At 45.2% G+C, this 14,366-nt stretch overlaps 1 protein-coding gene across 2 annotated transcripts in view; it reads right to left on the bottom strand.

Annotated features, from left to right (window-relative positions):
- ETS1 (ETS proto-oncogene 1, transcription factor) overlaps nucleotides 1-8,701 on the bottom strand; it is a 121,965-nt gene extending 113,264 nt beyond the window's left edge. Inside the window, exon 1 of one of the 2 annotated variants that reach the window (XM_014556740.2) lies at nucleotides 8,604-8,701. The gene's annotated coding sequence lies outside the window, so the exon portion shown is untranslated. The remainder of the gene's footprint in view (nucleotides 1-8,603) is intronic. The other variant, XM_032472603.1, reaches the window with a different exon arrangement.
- Between the last annotated feature and the right edge of the window lie 5,665 nt (nucleotides 8,702-14,366).

The raw sequence follows: 14,366 nt of genomic DNA, 5'->3' as shown, positions 1-14,366 counted from the left end.
CAGGCCAAGCTGAGACCCGACTCCAGCTCACCAGCCACTTCTGCTGGCAGTCCTCTCCATCCTGGACTTTGGGGATAAAAATGGGCAACCTGTGCGGAGGACCAATGGGTGGCAATCTGGCTGACGTGGGTGTCTCGCATCCAATAACACGCTTTGGAACTGGTTTTCTGTGGGGCTCTGGGACGAGCTCTGTGCTTCATAAAGCAGGGAGATTTGGAGATTCCCACCGTCCAAAAACCCAGTACCCGGCCAGGATCTGCAGGCTGTCCCTCCGGCCCACCCTTCCTCAGGGGCAGGCTGGGTGACACACAGGAGGAGGGGAGGCTGGGGCCTCGGAGAGGTGTTTCAGGCCAAGGCCGCAGAAGAGCAGGGAACCTCAGAGAGACGACACTCAGCGAGCACTGAATCAGTTCCCATCAGCTCTGCACCCCTTGGCTGCACTTCTAGGTGACAACAGTGACGTCACCGAAGGGTTTTTCTTCAGGGTTATGTGCTCGTCAAAGAAAGACTATGCCTTTGGGTAAGTAGCTCATAAACTACATTTCAAGACATTTTTCTTTTGAAAATAATTGTTCTTGCAAAAAAATACAAATTTATTGAAAGAATTCCCATAAAAACCCAGAGAAGTCTAAAATGAATGTCAAAACCACCCGACATTCTACCGTCTGGAGACACCTGCTCTAATACTTTGCTGAACACTCTGCTGAGTACTTTTTAACATGTCTGTAGAAATACAGATGTAACGTATACACGTGACCAAAATTTTACCTTCACGTGTTTCTCTACATGCTGTTTTGCGATCTGCTTTTTTCATTGACATTTGGCATAAAGCTGTGGAGATTTTTCTATGTCAAATCAGTGCAGCTCTGCATCCCAGACTATAACAGCTACGGAGAGCTCTACTGTATGTATTCGTCACACTTTTTCATCATGAGCCTCTTGTTATGGTAAAATTAATTTGTCCCCAATTCCTTGTCATTATCAAAAAGTTCCTAAAAATATTTTCAAGCCTTAAAGTGGTATTTGGGGGACAAAGAATGAGTACTGTGTATATTCTGTGTGTGAATACATATTTGACAAACTGCATTCCATAACAGAGAAGCCAAAATTATAGCGCCACCAACAAAGCCATTGTGATTTAAATTTGACCTTGCCCTCCAGTCTTCATGTTAGCCTCATAGAGCAGGAATTATGGCCATAACACATCCTGGGTATGAAGACTGCACATGGGGAATCCAAAAGTGCAATAAAGCTGTCACAGAAAATACAGATGATGCAGTGTTTGCCTATTTTTTTCTCTTTGAAAGCTATGTATAATTTAAATAGATTTGCAATTAACATTACTAGCAACAATTTAGGATTCCCATAAATTTATATTCAAAGGATACCCTTTTGGCCTGGACCACAGGAGAAAAAGAATTTGGCTTCCAATAGGCCATTTAAAGGACACTTGCCCCAAATGACAGCGCCTTTGCCAAACCAAAGACAATACTGTCCCCCACATCACCGAGGCAACATCTTTCATGTGCAAGGGAAAGAGTCTGAATTTCTTCCTTCTGAACGCTGTGTCAGTCGGTTTTTAAAGACTCAGACTGAATGTTGCCTTTCTCAGGGAGATTTCCCGAAAGCTTCTCAACAGTGAGACGGACATCCTCGACCTTCCATGGGATTCCCTCTCACAAGGTACCTACGGAAGCTCACGGCGCCCCCTGCGTCTGCGTCTGTTTCAGCTGGTACGTGGTAGGTGTGCAGCACTCTTGTTGACTAAAGGAAGCAAGGACCTGCACGTGGACAGAGTTAGTCTGTGCAGGAGTTACGTCTCAGTGCCTGAGTATATCCAGCCAAGAGAGTGAAGATCTCTCTGCGACAAAAAAAAAAAAAAAAAAAAAAAAAAAAAGAACCCTCCCTTGTGATGCCATGTGTCCACATGCAACACTCAGGTGAGACTTCTCTCATCTTAACTGCAAGCCGGATATTTTCCTCTGAACTAATGGCCATACCCGACGGATGAATCTATTGTCTCCCGTTATTTTCTCCCCGCTTCTCATGAGTGGTCCATTTGCATTTTCCAAGTCATTTGAGTGGCTCTCCCCCCTGATCATGCAAAGTAGCAAAAGCCACTGAGTCCAGTTCTCCAACAACGCCAGCTAAAGCCCATTTTGTTAGCTGAACAATCCTCAGTCCCCTGTGGAAACTTTGTGGTTACCATAAGCAGAAAAGAAATCGATAAGAATAATTGAAGATGGTTTCTCTCACTCCTAACTCTGTAAGAACCTCATTTTCTTGACTGAAGATTCCCACATTGCAGGAGCAAACATTCCTTCTTATTCTAAAGAGTCAGCCCTGACCCAAAACCGTGTTCTGATTCCTGTGCTGTCGGCTTCTGCATCTTACACTGAATCTACCGACTCACACACTAAGCTCACAAAGAGTTGACTCGCAGCTGAGTGGACACGTTAGTCTGGTTTCTCCTCACCTTCACTGCTAACTAGTCCCCCAACTCTGACTTGAATAGAAGCTTGAGAATGACTCATATCCATCTCCTATTTCTCTAAACAGCTTCATCTCCTAGTGACGGGTAACACTTTCAGGTTCTGTATGAATTGGTAAAGCTCAGCTAGTTTTTCTTGGAACACTAAAAATGGACTCTTGGTATTGTAACGCCGCCAGAGTATAGTGTTTCGCCTTTCCTCAAGGACTCGCTCGCTAACGTCTCCCTGAAGAGAGAGAGAATACAAGATGATTTTGGCCTCCTGAATCAGAACAGTCAAGGGCTACGGCGTGCCTCATAGCCTGTTTCATGTCTCCACCTCACAGAACCAAAGCCCTCGTCATCACACTGCTGGAGTCACGCACTGTCAGCGGTGGGCCAAATGGTGTTGCCTCTTTTTACCCTTTAAACCTGCCTGTGCTCATACGTCCAGTTTATATTTCACAAGCACAATGCCGATCCTAGTCTCTGAAAATGTTTAGAAACTAACGCTCTGCTTTCTCAAGTGTGGGAACATTCCCTGGGCGACTAAAGGTAACATCCAAGCAATAAGCTGTTTTACAGTAAAAAGTGATCACAGCCTTGTCTTTAAATGTTGTTCCTCAGACCCTCTGTTTAATCATGAAATTCAGCAAATAACCACAGGTGTCCTTCAGATGTACTGCAAGGCTGTGAACATAGTAGGCGCCTGAATCAAAAACTGGGGTGGTTTTTTTTACCAAGAAACTAGAAACAAACAAACAAACAAAAGAGTGAGCTAGAAGAATGATGTTAAGCATCCTGGCTTCACAAGGACAACCATAGCAGAGGTCATGGTACATGAGACCAAGTCAGACCCAAAGAAGATCTAGCTGCAAGCTGGAACTGTCAACCCTAACCCAGTGGTGGCTGCCAAAGAAATCCCAAAGGAGCCTACAAGTTTAAATAATTCCTTTTCAACTCACAGCTTGTGGAGTCATGTCAGATCTAATCTAGAATTTAGATACGGTTCTGGCTTTTAAGAAGCTCTCAGCAAAATTGAGAGATGCCATAAATACAGAGACAGATCTTGAGAGAACCGTGAATGGGGACAGGGGAGTTTTCATAATGCCCCTTTAAAACTGATCTAAAGGACGGCGGCTGCCTTAAGTCTCCCAAATCCAGCGAAGCAATTTCTTGGACTATGTCTGATTGTGATTCCTCTCGGTGGAGTTTCATTCAGTGCATTGCCCACTTTCTAGGGTTCACATTTCTCAGCATAATGCCAAACAGCTTCCTGGCATTCTTATAGAGAGAGGGAGTTTATAAATTCCATGAATGTTGGAGTTGGAAAAAAAATCTCATCCAATCTGCCCATTTTTTAATTTGAATGAACTGAGCCCAGAGAGGGTAAGTGTTTAGCCGGGTGATAAGCAGCTCGGACTGACAGACGATGGGTGCCCGGAAGCTCCTCACTGAACGTGTGGGTGGGTCATGGGCAGATTTCTTAACCTCACCGTTTCCTCAGCCATAAAATGGAGACAACAATGCCGACACTTTCAGGATGATTGAGGAAGGGTATATAAAATGAAAGTGCCTAGCAGATTGCTTTCACACATGACACAATGGTCAATAAATAATGGCTATTATTTGTGCTGTTTTATCACAGTGTTGGCATTAGTAAGCATTTACTAATAAACAGTAATAGTGAGTTTTATTAATTATTATTTTTATTGCCCTAGGTGGCAGACTTTATTTATTCAGCTATTAGAGTCAGAACCCAGATGGCCTATAACCTTCTCTCTTTTGCTAAAAGACTTGCATTTAAATAGTCAAAAAAGGATTCCCTTCCATAATTGTACATAGGTTGAGTAGCCTTAGCCAAGAACTTCACAGGCAAAAAGAGCCACACTTTCTGTTGAATGGTGGTCTGCTTGTACCATTGTTATGCATCAAACCAAGCAGTAAGCAGTTTTCTTACAGTGGCAAAGCAACTGACTGAGAGACTGCATGGCAGAGATGCGAAAATACCACAGCTTCCTGAGTTAAACCAGTTATCTTTCTGATATAAATGTGACCCTGGTGTGGAATAATACTTTGGCAACCAGATATAAATATAAGGAAGTAGTAAGCAGCTACGGAAAATATTGTGAGTTTTGGGTTGTCTGTTTAAAAAAAAAAATTCTCTCTTGCTTTTGCTTTTGCTTTAGAACCGTGCTTCCCAGACTGGTTTGCACAGGGATTACCTGGAAGCCACGTTACAGCAGAGCCTGACCCAGCAGGGCTGGGGCTCTGCCTGCATTTCTACCAGAATCTCAGTGTTGCTGATGGTGCTGGACCCCATTCCAGTCGCAAGGCAGTGTCTGGGCTCACTTGGTTAAATTCTGCAGTGTTGAGAAGGCAGAGCCCACCAAGGAACAGACAAGAAGATGTCTTCTGATGAGCAGAAATATGATTTTTCTCTTAGCTGCAGTACCAGTCAGGCCAGGGAGGAAGCCCTCCCTCTCAAGCCACATGCCGGCTGATGGCTGCGTCTGACTGGCTTCTTGCCTTTCCTAGGAAGCCAGGGTTTGAGGTATTTCACCTCTAATGTCAAGAAACTGGCATCGCTGCTCTTCCCCCACCGACAGGAATCCTTCTGGCCTGAGGATCTCCGGAGTCACCAAAAGATGCTTAAGGAGAGTAATTTGCATTCTATTTCTCACAATTTAAAACTATTTCAATCTTTTGGGAACTCTTCATACGATGTTTTGCAATTTTTTAAGCACCTAGGATTATTTCAAAATGAAAAGCTAATACATTTATAAAATGCTGAAAAGATTAAAATCCTGGAGGGGTTTCTACTTTAGCACAGCTCTTGAGAACTGATACATGGTGTTTCCCCATTGAGAATAATTTCTTGACATCGTCGCTAAAAGTTACTGCTTGACTTTCTTCTAGTAAGTACTGTCCCAAATGTCCCCTCCAAGTTCTGGATGCAGCCAGCACTTGGTCAAGCAGGCGCATCAAGTCTACCCTCTCCTCTGAGAAACAAAACTGATCGCAACCATCCTTCCCTCACTGCTCTAGAAGCCACTTTCCCCCCATCTGAACTCCCAAGCCGGTCATACACTGTGTCACATCACGTCACAATTAAGTTACCTTTTATTTTAATCTCTTTTCAGGTAAAATCATGCTTCCTAAAATAAATGACGTTGACTTTTTTTAAATGAAACTTGTATATTGCTCCTTCTGGATCTGTCACCCAACACAAGGCTGGTCACAGAGGAAAAGTTCAATCAACATTTGTCACCAGAGGGGACTGAGAGATAGACTTACTGCTCTTGTCAACTAGACCTTGTCGTCTTCCTTCAGAGTCAGTATCTTCCTAACAATAAGTAATTAATCTGCAAATTCCCCTTTGGAAAATAGACCTAAGCCACAGTGTTCTCCCAGATAAGCAAACCACTGGTCTACGATGAAAAATGTAGCCTCAATTTGTGGAAGTGCCTCCACGCTGCTAAGGTTCCTATGAGATGCTACTCCAGCCACAAGCTCTGGACTCACATTCCGTGCGTTATCCTCAGGTCCCACCACCAACCAGGTCAGTCATAGCACCAACCCTCGAGTCCTCATCTGTTCCATGGGGTTAACAAGAGCGCCCACCGCAAGGGCTTCGTTGCAGGTTAAAGAAGTGGCCCTTGCAAGGCACCTGCCAAGGGTCCCAGAACAGCCAGGGGCTCGATAAACGTGAGGGATTATTATCCGTCCTTGGCTGACGTGGAGGGGACCAGGTGTTATATCCAGAGACTCATCTAGATAGAAGGCTGAGTTCCCTAAAGCTACATTGTCAGTAGAGCAGGAACCAACGGGATGAAAGGGGAGGAAATAAGTTGCCTTCATATCTAACTTGGCCCAGGATGGAAGGAGCTCACAGGATTCGCCTCAAATGCCGCTAAACTGCTGCCCACCACATTTATTTTGGGGAACTACTAAATACATTTGATTTCCATAAAGGGGAGAGACAGAAGGAGGGGAAAGAAGAAGAGGAGGAGGGAGGGAGGGCGGCAGAAAGGACCCCCCAGCTCCCTTCTGAGTGGTCATTAGGGAAGGAGTTGCTGTGGAAAATGGATCTGTTCACCAATCAATGAAACCCTGAGGTTCAGCAGAATTTGAATTCTCAGTAAGAAATCAGGCAGCACGTTGAGGAATCAACTAGGGAGACGGCGGTGCCGACTCTTGGTCTCCCCAGCGTTTGCTTTCCTTCGGACTCGCCCTCCCGGGGCACCTGCACCCACACACCCGATTTGTTACAACATGACTCCAGACTGTCCCGCAAGCTTACGGGCACCATTCTTAGTCTCCAAAGCTCTATGCTCTTTACTTCCATTCTCTCACTTGGGGAAGTGGGTGGGGCACAAATCATCATGTGCATTTTAGGGATGAAGACTGGAAGGCACAGTCGTGTCGGATAACTTGTTCTCAGTTACAAAGCCGTGCCTGGTAGCCCCAGGCACACGTCCGCTCCGGAGCCAGTGTTGGTGCCAGCTGTGACCGTACTCGCCTTTGAACTCCACTATCATCAGGCAGTTGGCCCAGATCCATGCCCTCAACTGGTTTTCCAAGGTCACAGACGACTAGATGTGGAGGGGTTCCACCCTGTTCCCCACCCTCCCCCAGGCTCTCCTCTCGGACCTCCCGGTACCTGGCTAAATAGCACCTCGGGGCGAGGAGCCGCTAAGGCGAAGGTGCCCTCTCTGTAATCAGACTCGGCTTCCCACATCCTCAGCGGCGGAACCAGGACGGAAGAGGCTGCGTGGCTGCCGCCACTGTTTGTTTTTTTACTACTGAGTTGGCAAGGATGGAAGTTGTTGATTTACAATTAGAAGCAGCATGCTTCTTCAAATATTAATATTAATAACTACAATGCTGAACACATGAAAAGGTCTTTTCATCTTCAAAGCACTTTGCAGACATGAACTCATTAGCTCTCCCTCCCCTCCATTCAGAAACAACAGGTAAGGAGGAAACTCTGCATTGATAGCGGCAGCCCAGGGACCCTCCCTGCACAGCCCACGCCTGCAGAGGCAAAGGGGCTTCTCTTTAAGAGGAAAAGAAGGCGGTACCATCCACAACTACAACTGAGGAAGGTGCCAGGCATTTTACAAATCAAATGGAGCTGCCACAGTTACCATTTGAGAACCTCGATGTCCTGTTGTTTAACAAATCTCTCTCCTTTCAGTTGCACAGTAATGGTATGAAGTCGGAGGGAAAATGGCCTTGTGATTTAAAAAAAAAACTTACCCAAAAGGTAATAAGGAAGGCTGACAATCGAATGCCTCAATCTCAGTAATCAAACATTTTTGGAACAGTTCACCTCCATAAAATGCAACTTTAAAAGAGGGTAACAGAGACATTTCAATAGTAGATGAGAAGCCACAAGCAAAGTGAGATTGGTAGATATAAAATCCCTGAGTGGAGGGGAGCGGCCATCCACACCCCTTGCTTGTCCACCGCGCTGCCCAGGGAGCCAGCCCTGTGCTGGAGGGAAGCTGTGCCCACCTGGACCTTCAGACTCCCTCTGTCTCAAGCACAGTCCCAGGGCTGGAGGACCCGGGGGAACTGTGAGTCACAAGACAAGGGGGAAAAAACCCAAAAAGTCTAGTTTGACTTGCAAGACTCAAACCTGTAGCAATTTCCTTTCAGTAAAAGCAATTCATAAAGCTGCTAAGCTTAAAAGAAATTTTAAAAAGGTAAAACAATGGCTCGCTAAGAGTGAAAGAGAAAAAAAAAAAAAAAGGAAAGAAATTTCTGTGTTGAACTGCAGCTTTATTCCTTTGGAAGTGCTCCAGTATGGGAAGAAAATTCCGTTTCTGACAAGTAATCTGTGAGGGTCTAAAACGTGCCTGATTTTGCTCTTATAAAGCAGGGGAGAGAGTGAAACGGTCTTGATCTCAGACTATTCCAACAAGGTTAGGAAGTGTTATTGAAAACTGTTATTAAACAATTGAATGGAAAATACAGAAAAACGTGGAAAGAGAAAGAGAAAGTTGCTTGTATCCTGAAAAGACCCCATCAATTTACCAGTTAATTCCACTGAATTTAAAAAAAAAAAAAAAAGGAAAGGAAAGGAAAATGGACTGCAAAGATTTAGGCAAACTCACACCCCACTTACTACTTTTCTGCAGAGACTGGGTGAAGAACAGGTCCTGAGTGAGCGCCCCTCAGTGTCTGTGGTCTCCTTTCAACTACCTGCGGGAATCCTCTGCTCGGGACTAAAGAGGATGCAAAGACCATAATGTTTCTAATAGAGCTGCCTTCTTAAATTAGGGGGTGTGGTCAAGTCCAGGAAAGCTGGGGAAAAAAGGCAGTGTCCCACTGGCCCCTGACTCCACGGAGGCAGCGACTAGGACAGGGTCTACAGTGGAAATGGACGAGCAAATAATGTTACAGGTTGAGCTAACACCAGATTCCACCTTAATTTACAGCATTCCAATTACCATCCTGCTAACTGTAACTCAGGCAGGGGAAGTAGTGGGGAGGGAGGCGAGCAGAGGAGAACTCCCTCGGTGGGATAATGTGGGTCTCAGCCTTTGCTGAAGCGGTAGATTTACTCTCTGCTGAATATGTGAATATTCATGATCCACACTTCTTGACTTTCCCAAAGGAGCCCCCCTTAACCTACACAAGGGGTCAGGAGAGGGTTACAGAGTCAGATCAGGAAAGGCTGTCAGAGAGCAGACTGTCTACCACCGGGTCACCTGCTCAGGCTAGTAATCTGATGGGACATGTCATTATTTCCTAAGGAAAAGGAAAGAATGATATGGAAGAGAGCTTTCCAGATCAAGAGTAGAGAATTCTGAAAATTGAGCTCAGTTACCCTCCTGATGTGCGTCTGGTTTTAGGTGAGCTCTCAGATAGGGTAGGTGCAGTGACCCTGATGCCCTGTCCCTCGTGCAGGGAAACTTATATGATCCCCACTTAGAGAAAATGTAAAGAGTGTGGAAATCCTGTTTTCGGTGAAACTATACGGCTCCTTACAGTCACATGTTCAGGACCATGGCAAGGGTGTTACGGCAACGTCATTTCTATGCACAGGGTTATTTCATTACAGAATTTTTTTAAGTCCATATTTGGCTGCATCATTTAAGGCTTTTATCCTGCAAGTTTCCGTTTACTTTGAAAGATGGAAAGGAGTTAAAATTTGCCATGGCTGACTCCTTTCCCTCTCTAATGAAGACACCAATGCTCAACTTTGGAAAACCATGACGATCTAATCAGTGTCCTTCAGAGCAGCAGCATCTTTATGCTTCATTGTGTAAAGCTAGCGATGCAGTTAAGACGGTGTTGTCATTCAAACAAGACCTTCCCACCCATCTTTGCCTTTGCAGATGAACGTGACTTAGAGGAAAGGACGAGGTACTGCTTCTGGTTCAGCTTTGTTTGGTAAATGTCTGTCGCAGGCACGGGGATAGGCACTGGGGGAAACAGCAAGTTCACACTGCAGTGGGGAGACGGGCCCGTAAATCAGCCGTCTCAGTGGACTGTGATGCCTGCCAGGAGGGGATCCACGCCGGGAGCTTCAGCCTGTCCTGGAGAGCCTGGTCACTTCCAGCACGTGGCCCCATTTAGAAAAGTCCATGGCCAATTAAACCAATCAAAACTAATTACAACTCTATTCATTAATGTTTGCAAGAGAGTTAAAAGGAAAAAAAAACAGTAGAGAAGACCTGGATTCTTGGAGTCTTGCCCGACATGTACAGGGTGTCCAGGGTGGTGACTGAAGCGCTCTGGAGTCCGGCGCAGTCTACATGGAGTTCACGTAGACAGCGACCCTTTAGAACCTTAGCCCCATCCTCTGCCACTGCTTATTGTGGGGGTCAAGAGCATGAGCTAGACATGGGAACAATGCCAAATGAGCCACACCCCCACTGTGCATTGCTAGAGAATGCCCAAGGAAACAGCAAGTTTTGTTTTCAACCATGTCTTTAAAAATATAGCACTAGATGAGAATCCACATGCAAAAGAATGAAGTGGGACCCTTACCTTACCTTCTCTACAGAAAAGAGCCCAAAATGGATCAATGACCTAAATATAAGAGCTAAAACTATACAACTCTGAAGAGAAAACATGGAAACATCGTGACGTTGGCTTTGGCAATTATTTATTGGAATCACACCAAAAGGCAAAAAAAAAGCTAAGTTGGACTTTATCAAAATTTAGAACTTTTATACATCAGAGAATACTATTTAAAAAGTGAAATGCACTCCACAGAATGATAAAAAATATTTCCAAATCCCTTATGATGGATTAATATTCAGAGTATATACAGAACTCTTAAACAACTCAACAACAAAAACAACTCCATTAAAAAATGGGTGAAGAACTTGACCAGATATTTCTCCAAAGACATACACATGGCCAATAAGCACACGAAGTAGTCAGTGTGACTATCTATCAGGGAAACGCAAATCAAAACCACAATGAGATACCATTTCACACCTATGAGGATAGTGGATATCAAAAAATAAATAAGTAAATAACAAGGTTGGCGATGATGTGGAGATCGGAACCCTTGTTGACTGCTGATGAGAATGGAAAATAGTGCAGCAACTATGGAAACCAGTATGACGGTTCCTTATACAATTAAACACAGAATTACCATGGATCCAGAATTCCACTTCCAGGTACATACCCAAAGGAGTTGACAGCAGGGACTCAAATGGATATGTGTACACCGATATTTATAGCAGGATTATTCACAATGGCCAAAATGTAAAGACAATCCAAATGGCCATTGACAGATGAATGGATAAACAAAATGTGGCCCCTACAAACAATGGAATATTATTCAACCTTGAAAAGGAATCAGGTTCTGATGCCTGCCACAACATGGATGAACCTTGAGGATAACATATGAAATGAAATAAGCAGACACAAAAGGACAAATATTGGGTGATTCCAGTGTGGAAAAGAATCAAAGTCATAAAGACAGAAAGTAGAATAGAGGTTACCAGGGTCTGCAGGGGAAAAGGGATCAGAGAGTTCGAGTTTAACCAGGATAGAGTTTCAGTTCAGGATGATCAAAAAGTTCTGGAACAGGATGGTGGTGACAGTTCCTTAATGCCGCTGAACTGTACACTTAAAATGGTTAAAATAGTAAATTTTAAGTTACAAGTATTTTACCAAAGAGTATATACTGTCCTGAAGAAAAACTATATAGCATTAGGGTTAAGTGGACATCCATGGAGAAAGCACTTTGTCATCCACGTGGATGGTGCGGGGCCAAGTGAAATGATCCTTCAAGAGGAAGGGACACGAACTCACAGGAGGGGGCAGGCTCTGTCTTCACGGCACAGGGCCCTCAGCCATGTCATCGGTCAGAGAGGGGCTCACGACACCAGCCCAGCCTCACAGGGTTGTTGAGATGACCATATAATTAGATGATTATCTAAGCAGTAACCTGAAAAGGCAGTGTGGGCTGTTCTTTTCCACTCTCTGCAATATTAAATTCTGTGGAGAAGGACCTCACTTGAGATGATTGTATCGCTTAAGATCCTTAAGTTAAAAAAAAAACAGTAAAGCCCAGTGACCCAAGGAATATACTTTTTGGCTCCCTTGGGGAAGATCTATGTTAAAAGAGTTATTTGCTTCCCTGAAGAGTTTCTTCACAGCCCAGCCTAAAGGATGGTGGTTTCAGTATCACTGAGACACAGTGGGAACAGGGTCTGAATGACTTGGGAGGAATGACCACCAAGCCATCGGCTGTTTTTACTGGGAAGAAATCCTCAGTATAACCAGTTACATTGCAAGTTGGTCTCTCCTAAGAGAAAAAAATGCAGAAGGTGAATTCTCAGAGTCTCAGCCTTGCCGGGATGCTCAACCCTTCCCCATAAACCTTCCCTCCCTCCCACTCCAACCCCCAAGAGTCAGGATGCCCTCACAGCAATCTATAAAGATTCTTTATACCACAGTCAGCACACAAAAAGAGGTAGGTTTGCCCTGAACGACGGCATCCAACTTGGTGAGAAACAAAGCGAAATGGTCACTTCTTGCATTTCATGTGTTATCTCTTCTTTCCTTCCATCTCCCCTGGAAAAACATCAGATGCTTCCAAAGATTCCATAGGTGCAGGGAAGCGGCATCTAGACACATGAGCAAAACTGAGTAGGGGTGAAGCCAGACACCTTTCCCACCGCAGCCTCCGCCCAGCGGGAAGGGGCCGCCGACTGGAAGATGAAAAGGAAGCCAAGAGCAGAGAACATTTGTCTCTTCATGCTCCAGCTCTGGACCTTCTTATCCTGTACTGTGTAATGAATCTATCTCCTTTCCATGATCAAAAGCCAAGCCTTGGTCTCGCACCACAGACAGATCAGCAGTGGCACACCCGTGAGGGTGCACATCTGGCCCCCAGGTGTGGGGCCTCCGGGGGCCAGAGAGCCCGTGCAGAAGCCAGAGTCCTTGGCAGGGTCCTCCCAGGCCCCCATGGCGAGCTCCTCCAGCAGTGCTCACAGCAACTTCCCTCCCTGTGGATTCCTCCCCTCTACGAGGCATTTTCCATTTGGGGCGAGGGTCGGGGGGAGTGTAGAGGCCCAGATGGACACTCGAGTAGCTTAGATAAAACTTGTGGAAAGTGTTATCCATCCTTTAGATTCCAAAATTCACACAGTTCCAACCGAGCCAGGACAGATCACAGCCCACTGCAGACCTGTCTCTCACCACCTCCTTTTTGAAGTCAAGTCCTTTCTTTGTATTTTTGTCACTCTGCCCCTGTCCCCTCCTCCTTCAGAATACCTTTACTCTTTCTCCCTGCCAATCTAACTCCTACAAAGTTATTTTTAAATCTCAGTTTTTAATTATGCAATTAATACGTGGTTGTCGCTTACTCAAGCAATACACAAGAGGGGGAATTAAAAACTGAAAATCACCATCCCTGAAGCCTTTCGCCCAAACTCACACTGAAAAGTTAACTGCTGTTTCCTGTGTGATACGCAGTCCTCTAGACATTTTTTCTTTAGCTTTTCCACGGAATTATGTTACAGATATTTTTCTGTGACTTGCTATCAGGCAGTTGGCGGAAAGATGACATTTACTGGGTATCATCTCGATGTCCACCCCGTCAGAGTGACCTCGTGCCTTACAGCAGCCATGCCGGAACCTGCATGGCGTCCGAGAAGTTCCAGCTCAAGTGCTTTTCCTTCTGAGTGTCCCCAACACCCCAGCCTTCTCTCCCTGCAATTTCCACGCAGACATCTCCCGGCTCATTTGTTGCCACCATGTGCTATTGAAGTGCTCGTGTCTCCCTCCCATGTCTTTCCTGCCTTCTCTCCCCAACTGGAGTGTGATGCTGGGAGGGCAGAGTCTGTGCCCACGACATTCCCACGTCACATAAAGAGCCCCTTCAGCAAACCCCTGGCATAACGCACGCTAACACGGAGGGTGGGTTTGCAGAGTCGTGGCGTGCCAGGTCAGAGGACGGTACCCACGACACGACGTCAGTTCTGGAAATCTGAAAGTGCGGATTCCCTAAGTATTAAGTCATCACCTCTGGTGGTATGGGAGACATTTTTTGTTTTATTCTTGTTATGTCGTCTGTGTTTTCTGATTTGTATAGAAAGTCCCATCCCATTCAGATGAAGAAGAAAAACACATTTTATTTTTAAATCTGTGGCTTTCTTGGCCTGCCTAAGATGACAGGAGACACAGTGTGACAGCACAGGCTCTGATATTAAATTGCCCCAATTCAAACTCCAGACCTGCTTCTTTCTATGTTACCCATGGGCATTTCCTTCAAGGTTTCTGGGTTTTATTTTCCTCCTATGAAGAATGAGGACAATGATAGACACACCTCAGGGTGCTGAGTGCTGACATTCAACTCATCGAGTCTGTACTCAATAAATATGGACCACTGCTGTCAATGGCGGGGCCAGGGTCAGTC

This window comes from Camelus ferus, chromosome 33 (genome assembly GCF_009834535.1).
Source record: "Camelus ferus isolate YT-003-E chromosome 33, BCGSAC_Cfer_1.0, whole genome shotgun sequence".
Lineage (NCBI taxonomy): Eukaryota > Metazoa > Chordata > Mammalia > Artiodactyla > Camelidae > Camelus > Camelus ferus.
This window is presented reverse-complemented; position numbering and strand designations above follow the sequence as displayed.